Here is an 8,702-nt window from a genome sequence, read left to right as displayed (position 1 = left end):
TCTCTTCCTGTCTTCTCTGTCGCGTATCTTCAGCAGCATCTCCTGGCTGTTTATCATTGCGCTCTGAGATTTAAGGACTGGGAAAGGTTTACAGTTCAGAGATTCACTAATGTTCCTGCACTTTAATAAAGATCTTATGATTCTCAAATCATGACTTCTTTAGATGTGAAAATTTAGAATCCAGGCTCGTTTTTCACTGATTTGAAGCTGCATTTAAGCTCCAAAGCGCTGTGACATTGTGGAACATACCTATGGGATATACTGATTATCTACTATTGAACTGTAAGTCATTGAACCAGTTACATAGATACTGCAACAAGAAGGGAATGCGCGCTGCGTATCTTCCGGCAACTGATTCACCATCTAATACCCCAGAACCGTTCCATATTTAACAAGCACACAGCTCAATAAAGTTGATGGAATTTTCCCCGCTTGCCTGAATGTGTGCAGTTCCCTGGTACTCAATAACTTCAAAGGCACCCACCTATTTGGTGGGCACTCCATCAAGCATACTAACCTTCACCGTGTCTCCCAGTCATGCCTGCTGTGGATACTCTCAACAAACACCCCGCACAGAACAGTACAACGTAGTACAGGCCCTTCAGCCCACGATCTTGTGTCAACCTTTTAACCTACACCCAGATCAGTCTAACTCTCCCACCCAATAGCCCTCTCGCTCATGTTGGTTTCCAGATTCCTGAGATTATCTCCGAGGACAAGGGACGAGGCATCAGTCACCTGGGAACACCTCCACTTGCAGGTCCTCCTTCAAGGTGCACACCAGCCTGATTTGGAAAACTTTTGCTGTTACCTTATCATTGCTAATTTTAAATCCTAAGGCTTCCATCCCAACCCATCTATGGCTCTACCTTCATCATAATCATTGTAGTGGTCCCAGAAGTTGGTTCATTTAAAAGTTGGCTCCCTTCGAAGTGATGACATTAGGGATTAGCAATAAATGCAGGTATTTGCACATACTGTTAAAAATTGTAGTGCATACTACACACATCCATTGCAAGCCCACAAGCTCCTGTCAATACCTTATTGCAACTTCTCTCATCTGGCTTGAGTTCCATTTTGTGAGTTTCTCAATTTCTGTTCAGATTAGTTTCATATCATACACATACACCTGGGCGCAATGAAATTCCTTGCTCATACGACGCTCACAGAATAAACAGTAAGTTTGGTAATAATAAGCACAACAATGATTGCAAAGCTACAGCATGGTGCAAAGATTCTGATTCTTTTACTTATGTGCCTATCAAAACATGCAGGGGAATATGTCATTTGCCTTTACAGATAAGGATGCGCTGAGGGGTAGCCCGCTAATGTCACCACATGTTCCGGTGCCAACGTCCCCTACCCTCAATGTTCAGCAGAACAACAGCAACAAAACAACAAAAGCAAATTAAACCCTTTTCTCCCTTCTGCTCACCCACCCACTCTCCAAACCTGGGAGAGGCCGGGCCTCTGGCTTCCAAACTTCTCCAGTGGACTGGCAGACCAACTGGACTCAACTTCTGGATTTCTGATCCGCCTTTGGGCTTCAGACACTGAAGTACTAAGAACAGAACTAGGTGTGTCAAGATAGCAAGGGAAGTGGGGAAGAAATGACGCTGGACAAGACACAGGCCCTGGACAAGGCTGGGATACAGGGCCTGGGCTAGGACTAGACTAGGAAAGCGGGACCTGGACAAGGAACAAGGAACTTGGAACCTGGACAAGGACTCTAAGGCAGAGACCAGACAGGGACCCGGAACCTGGGTCTTGACTCAGGCTCAGACCCCGGATTTAGGTGAGGACCAGATATGGCTACAGGACTGGATGTGGCTAGGCTATAGGACTGGATGAGTAATCTCCTGCACAGGACGAGAGCACAAAGACGTGGCTTGGATGAGACGAGGTTCTTGGATGTGGCTGTGACTAGACGCGGTACTTGGACGTGGCTGTGACTAGACGTGATACTTGGACGTGGCTGCAACTAGATGCAGTACTAGGACGTGGCTGCAACTAGATGCGGTACTAGGACGTGACTGCGACTAGACGCGGTACTAGGACGTGACTGCGACTAGACGCGGTACTAGGACGTGACTGCGACTAGACGCGGTACTTGCAGGAGACAGGAATGCAGAGCACAGAGCTTTGGTCTTGGGAGACAGGAACATGAAACACAGAGCCGGGACTCCTCCTTGGGAACAGGACTTAGGAATAGGTCTCATACACAGAATGCCGAACACGACAAGACAGTTCCCAATACACAGTAGCAGCAAACAGCTGGACCTACCTAGCAAAGGCGTGGACACAGAGACGGATTCCCAACACAAGGTAGTGGCAAACAGCTGGACCTACCTAGCGAAGGCGTGGACACAGGGATAGTTCCCAACTCAAGGTAGCAGCAAACAGCCGGACCTATCTAGCAAAGGCAGGGACACAAAGAGACGATTCCAAACAATGAAAGACAGTTCCTTATCTAGACACAGCAAGGCCCTGATCTTGTCCTGGTGGTTGAACGTGACGGCATTACAGGTGAGGACACAGGTAAAGGTAGCAGGCGAGGCTTCAGAAGGAAGGGGAGGGGAAGGAACAGTCCAGCAAATAAAGCTGAACCCAGGGGCTATTTATGTAGCCAGCCCAAAATCAGAATCATGTGCCTCGATTAAGGGACACAACAGGACAAAGGAAAACCGTAAAACCTGGAATACAGATCGATGGACCGGACTGTGAACCGAAATGCAGAGCTCATGGACCGGACCATGACAAGGATAGTAGGAGTGGAAGAATAGATGCTAAAGTTGTGATGAAATTGGAGCAGTGGCAGACTTAGGAGATCAAGAACATAGCAGTAGCGCCAGGAAGGGGATGTGAAAGGGGTGATTGGTTCTGATGTCTGATAGCTGTGGGGAAGATCTGTTCTGATGATGCTATCTTCCTTGCCAGTGTGACCAATGTATCTGCCTTTTCCTCACTTCTCCATCCACTGCTGAAAATTCTCTAATTCCCCCACTTCTGCTCTCAGTCTTCTGCCCACTTCCTGAGTGAGGATGGATATCTTCACTTGTCGCCTCATCAGCTTTGACTTCCAATGGATCATCATTCACAGCTCCCAACATCTCCAATGGGATAGTACATCCTCTAGTTACACCTTTCCGATGGGACCATTTCCTCTGCAAGCCTCCTTATCACACTTGTACATCCACCTCTTCCCACTCCCTTCTCCTGGGAACTTCCATACAACTGTGGGAGATATCATGACTTCCCCATTACCTTGGCCCTTCCCACAGACCGGGGCTCTCCAAATGTCTTCTACGCCAACAATTTACCTGAGATTGGTGCACTTACTGCTGATGCTATGGTCTGTTCTGCACTGGAGGGATCAAATTGCAGATCTGGAGAACATTTCTGTGAAGTTAACAAGTATAATCCAGAATTCACCACCAGATATTACCTTAGCTGAGCACCTCAACTTTCAACTGGGCGCATCACAGACTTCCGGACCCAACATTGAAAATGACAGTTTAAATAATCGGCATTCCAGCATTTCAATGCCGGAGCAGCACAGTGGTGGAGCTGGAGGAGCCGCTCCCTCGCAGCTCCAGAGACCTCGGTGCAATCCTGACTTCCGATGCTGTCTATGTGGAGTTTGCATGTTCTCCCTGCAGCTGCATAGGTTTCCACCGTCTTCTCCAGTTTCCCTCCAGGTCCCAATGTTGGATGGTTAATTGGCTACAATAAGTTGCCCCCAGTGTGCAAATGAGCGGTAGAAATAGGGGAAATTGATTAATTTAAAAAGTGGGATTCATGTCAGACTAATGTAAATGAGCGGTTGATGGTTGCATGGACTTAATGGGCTGAAGCGCCTGCTTCCATTCTGTATCTCTCTACAATGACTAATTCTAGCATTCTTACCAAGTGGATATTTTTGGATAATCATTCTGACTTTTCACCTACTCTGTGCATTTGTTACCTTACCCTATTGCTCCTTTTGCTCTTTGATCTCTCCAGTTCTCTGACCTTTTAAAGACTTTTACTTCTATTTCCTCCTCCCCTTCTCTTTCCACTGCATCTTGAAATCTGTTATTCCGTTAGCTTTCCCTGATGCTGAGAAAGGATCTTTGACCTGAAACATTAATCCGTTTTTCCCCTCGCAGTAATATCCAACTTTCTGAGCATTTCCAGCATTTCCTGCTTCTATTGCCTGTGAAAATATTGATATTTCCAGTCGACTATTGGGACTAATATAACTTTATTGACTTCTGCAATTCATGATGCACTCTTGGAAAACACCAGCAAGTATATACATATGAATTTTGCCTTGCCTGTGAAATGTAAATATCAGGAATGTGGAGTTTCATGGAGTAATGGAGCAATGAGACCATAGACGCAGGAGCACAATTAGGCCATTTGGCCATCGAGTCTGCTCTGCCATTCTAACACGGCTGATTTATTGTCTCTCTTAGCCCTATTTCCCTGCCTTCTACCCATAACCTTTGACACCCTTACTAACTAAGAACATTTCAAACTCCGCTTTAAATATATCCAATAACTTGGCCACAGCCATCTGTGGCAATGAATTCCACAGATTCACCACCATCTGGCTAGAGAAATTGCTCCTCATCTCTGCTCTAAAGGGACATCCTTCTATTCTGAGGCTGTGCTCTCTAGTCCTCAACTTCCCCACTATAGGTAATACATCACAGAAGCAGGCTATTTGACCCAACTGGTCCATAATAACCATAGTATCCTGCCTGCATTCGGCCCGAGGTCCTCCAAGCCCTTCTCTTCCATGTATTTATCCAAATCTGGCAGAGCGCCTGCGTGTGCACAGCCCTCTGGTGAAAAATGATATTGTATCTGTTAAATAGGGGCCGTGGACAATTCTGATTTGATGGAGAATGGACGTGAAAGTACAGAGGAACATCTGGAGAAATTTATGAAACGCCCGTTCGCTGCTGTCGTTACTGCGTGGTCGGGAATCTTTCGGAGGGTAGGCCTCAAAATCCCCGGCCTTGCCTGCTTTTGGTGACCAAGAAGGAGGTCGAATCGTTTGGACAGGGCTGGCGCTCAGTACTCGGTGTCGGAGAGCTGATCAGAGCTCGAGGTTTTCGGATGACTCAGAGTCGGATTGTGGTCGGCATGGCAGGGAGAGTTTTTCTTCCTTCTCCCGTCTGCGTGAGATGTGGGACATTTGAGAAACTTTGAACTTTACTGTGCTCATGGACTTCTTCATCAAGTTATGGTATTGTTGCATTGTTGTAACTATATGTTATCATCATGTGGTTTTGTCAGTTTTTTCAGTCTTGGTCTGTCCTGTGTTTTGTGTTATCACACCGGAGGAAATATTGTATCATTTCTTAATGCATGCATTACTAAATGACAATAAAAGAGGACTACGTGTCTTCATAATCTAATCTAAATCTCCCAATTTTTACCCAAATTGGCAACTTTATCTGGTAGGATGATGGGCTCATCATCCAGAAAGTGTAGGATCAGTGAGGATTTGAATTCCATTGTCCAAAAGCTGCTTAATCTCTTGGGATTGTGGTGAGATGCAATTGGTTCACTCTCACATATTTAGAAAAGGCAATTGGCTTTTAACCTCTCTGATCTCTATGTGTGACTTTGGGCTCATGTTATCTGCTCTGTCAAGCCTAGGAAGCCACTCAGTTGTCCCAAACCTAAGAAGAATCACACACACAAAATGCTGGTGGAACTCGGCAAGCCAAGCAGCATCAGTGGAAGGAAGTAAACAGTTTCAGGCCAAGACCCTTCATCAGGTGTAAGACCAGTCACTCTTTTCCTTGGGCAACCAGGTGTTCAGTGGAGACCTAAGATACTACAGATGCTGGAATATGGATCAAGAAAGAATGTGCTGGAGGAACTCAGTGGGCTGAGCAGCATCAGTTGGAGATTAGGCTGGAAAGAACTATCAACATATTGCCTCGAGTCCCTTCACAGGATCTGTTCTAGCAGGTCTTGATCCAAAATATTGACTGTCCCTTTCCCTCTACATGTGCTGTCTAACCCATTGACAGCAGATTGTTATTCACTCCGGGTACTAAACAGGTCCTGTGTCAGAGACATCCAATTCCATGCATGTTTAAAAGAGGTTCTCGGGCAATGAAACACACTCAATGCAAAGTAAAGGGGCAGTTACTGCAAAACCTAAATACAGGCAATCTTTTAGGAACACCTAAGTTTTGTTCCTTTTGCAGGAACAATAGCTCAACCCTGGGATCACAGCCATTGTTCCAAAGGATCCCTTACAAATATCGCTACTGCCTTACATAGATAAAATTACCTCTTGCGGCACAGGTCCAAACTTTTTCTTAGGCAATTTCTTAGGATCTAGGATGACTTACTTTCACTCCAGTCTTGTGGGTTCTAGGATGGCTACGGAGGGAGCTGGAGATTGAGGCCTGGAGTTCGGGGTCTTTATAGGTGATTAAGATTAAGATTAAAGTCTGCCATGAGCCTTGTGGCCCATCAGGCCAGTGCTTATGCTGGTTTCCGTGGTGTGAAGCAACTGAGAGTACGAGACTCCCCCTGCCCCCCGGGATAGGACGCCAGTCTATCGCGAGGTTAACCCCCAGCATTTTTGCCAGTACCCATTCTCAGCTGGGTAGACTGGAGCATTGTGTGGTTAAGTGCCTTGCTCAAGGACACACACACTGTCCCGGCTGAGGATCGAACCCATGACCTTCAGCTCGCTAGTCCAACGCCCGAACCACTTGGCCACGTGCCACACCTTTATAGGTGAGTCCTGGGTCAATACAGAAAATCAAAGCCCAAAGGTCAATTGGAAGTCTCGAAGTTGAGGCCCAAAGGCTGGAGGCCTGGGTTTGCATGACCACTAGGAAAGTTGAAGGCCCAATATCTGCAGGTCTGAGCCAGCTGGAGTCTAGAGTCTAGAGGCCGAAGGTTGGACGACTACGTGTGTGTGTGTGTGTGTGTGTGTGTGTGTGTGTGTGCGCGCGCGTGTGTGTGTGTATGTGTATGGATGGGTGGAGAGAGGAACGGGCTTTGTTTTGCTGTTGTTCAATTGTTGCTGTTGTTTTGTTGTTGTTATTGTTGTATGTGTTGTTCTGTAAACATAGTGGGCACGGAATGTTGGTGCCAGAATATATGGTGGCACTTGTGGGCAGCCCCCGGCACACCCTCAGGTGAGTTGGTTGTTAGGGGAAAAGACACATTTCACTGTATGTTTTGATGTACACGTGTAATTAAATTAATCTGAGTCTTCCATAGAGGGAGGGGAGATATAGCTGACAGGGCAAGCTGATGGGCCATTTTTTGAGGTGTTCTTCTCCTTCTACCCTTATTCAGAGCCATTTTGTGTTCCGATAACTGGCTTCAAAGTTCAATACCATCCAACCTTCCCCTTCACCACTTTGACTGGCCGTGAGCTGGAGATTCCCATTTGGAGCTTTGCATTCTATTCAAGGAGAGGCTCTGGAACATAATCCTAAAATTCAGCTGCTCACCAAAATTTGTCATCATCTTATGTTTGTTCCATGAAAGGACACTGGTTATGATATGAACCCTCAAGCCTACAAAATCACCGTTTTCACCAAAGCCCAGTGTCAATGATGTATCATTGCAGCAATGCTTTCTGGAGCTCCCTTTGCAGCAGTGCTGCACCACAGTTGGTCAGGTGTGCTAACCTGGAAGACCTTTGGCAGTACCCGTGTGAACACCTCCCCACTGCCAATACATCACGTGCACACCTCCCCACTGCCAATACATCACGTGCACACTTCCCCACTGCCAATACATCATGTGCACACCTCCCCACTGCCAATACATCATGTGCACACTTCTCCACTGCCAATACATCACGTGCACACCCCCCCACTGCCAATACATCACGTGCACACACCCCCACAGCCAATACATCATGTGCACACCTCCCCACAGCCAATACATCACGTGCACACACCCCCACAGCCAATACATCACGTGCACACCACCCCACTGCCAATACATCACGTGCACAGTTCCCCACTGCCAATACATCACGTGCACACCACCCCACTGCCAATACATCATGTGCACACCTCCCCACTGGCAATACATCACATGCACACATCCCCGCTGCCAATACATCACGTGCACACACCTCCACTGCCAATACATCACGTGCACACCTCCCCACTGACAGTACATCACGTGTGCACTTCCCCACTGCCAATACATCATGTGCACACCTCCCTACTGCCAATACATCACGTGCACACCTCCCCACTGCCAATATATCACGTGTACACCTCCCCATTGCCAATACATCACGTGCACACCTCCCCACTGCTAATAGATCATATGCACACCTCCCCACTGCCAATACATCACGTGCCCACCTCCCCATTGCCAATACATCACGCTCCACAACGCCTCACTGCCAATATATCACGTGCACACACCCCCACTGCCAATAGATCACATGCACACCTCCCCACTGCTAATATATCACATGCACACCTCCCCGCTGCCAATAGATCACATGCACACCTCCCCTGACTACTAATACATCACATGCACACCTCCCCACTGCCAATATATCACGTGCACACCTCCCCCCACTACCAATACATCACATGAACCCCTCCCCACCACCAAAACATCACGCCATTGGTAGCATCTTTAGGAAGTGCTGTTTCAAGAATGCAACAGCCAACATCAAAGATCCACACCATCTTCTCGCACCT

Source organism: Mobula birostris, chromosome 8 (assembly GCF_030028105.1).
Source record: "Mobula birostris isolate sMobBir1 chromosome 8, sMobBir1.hap1, whole genome shotgun sequence".
Lineage (NCBI taxonomy): Eukaryota > Metazoa > Chordata > Chondrichthyes > Myliobatiformes > Myliobatidae > Mobula > Mobula birostris.
The sequence above is the reverse complement of the archived record's forward strand: the minus strand, read 5'-3'. Positions refer to the sequence as shown.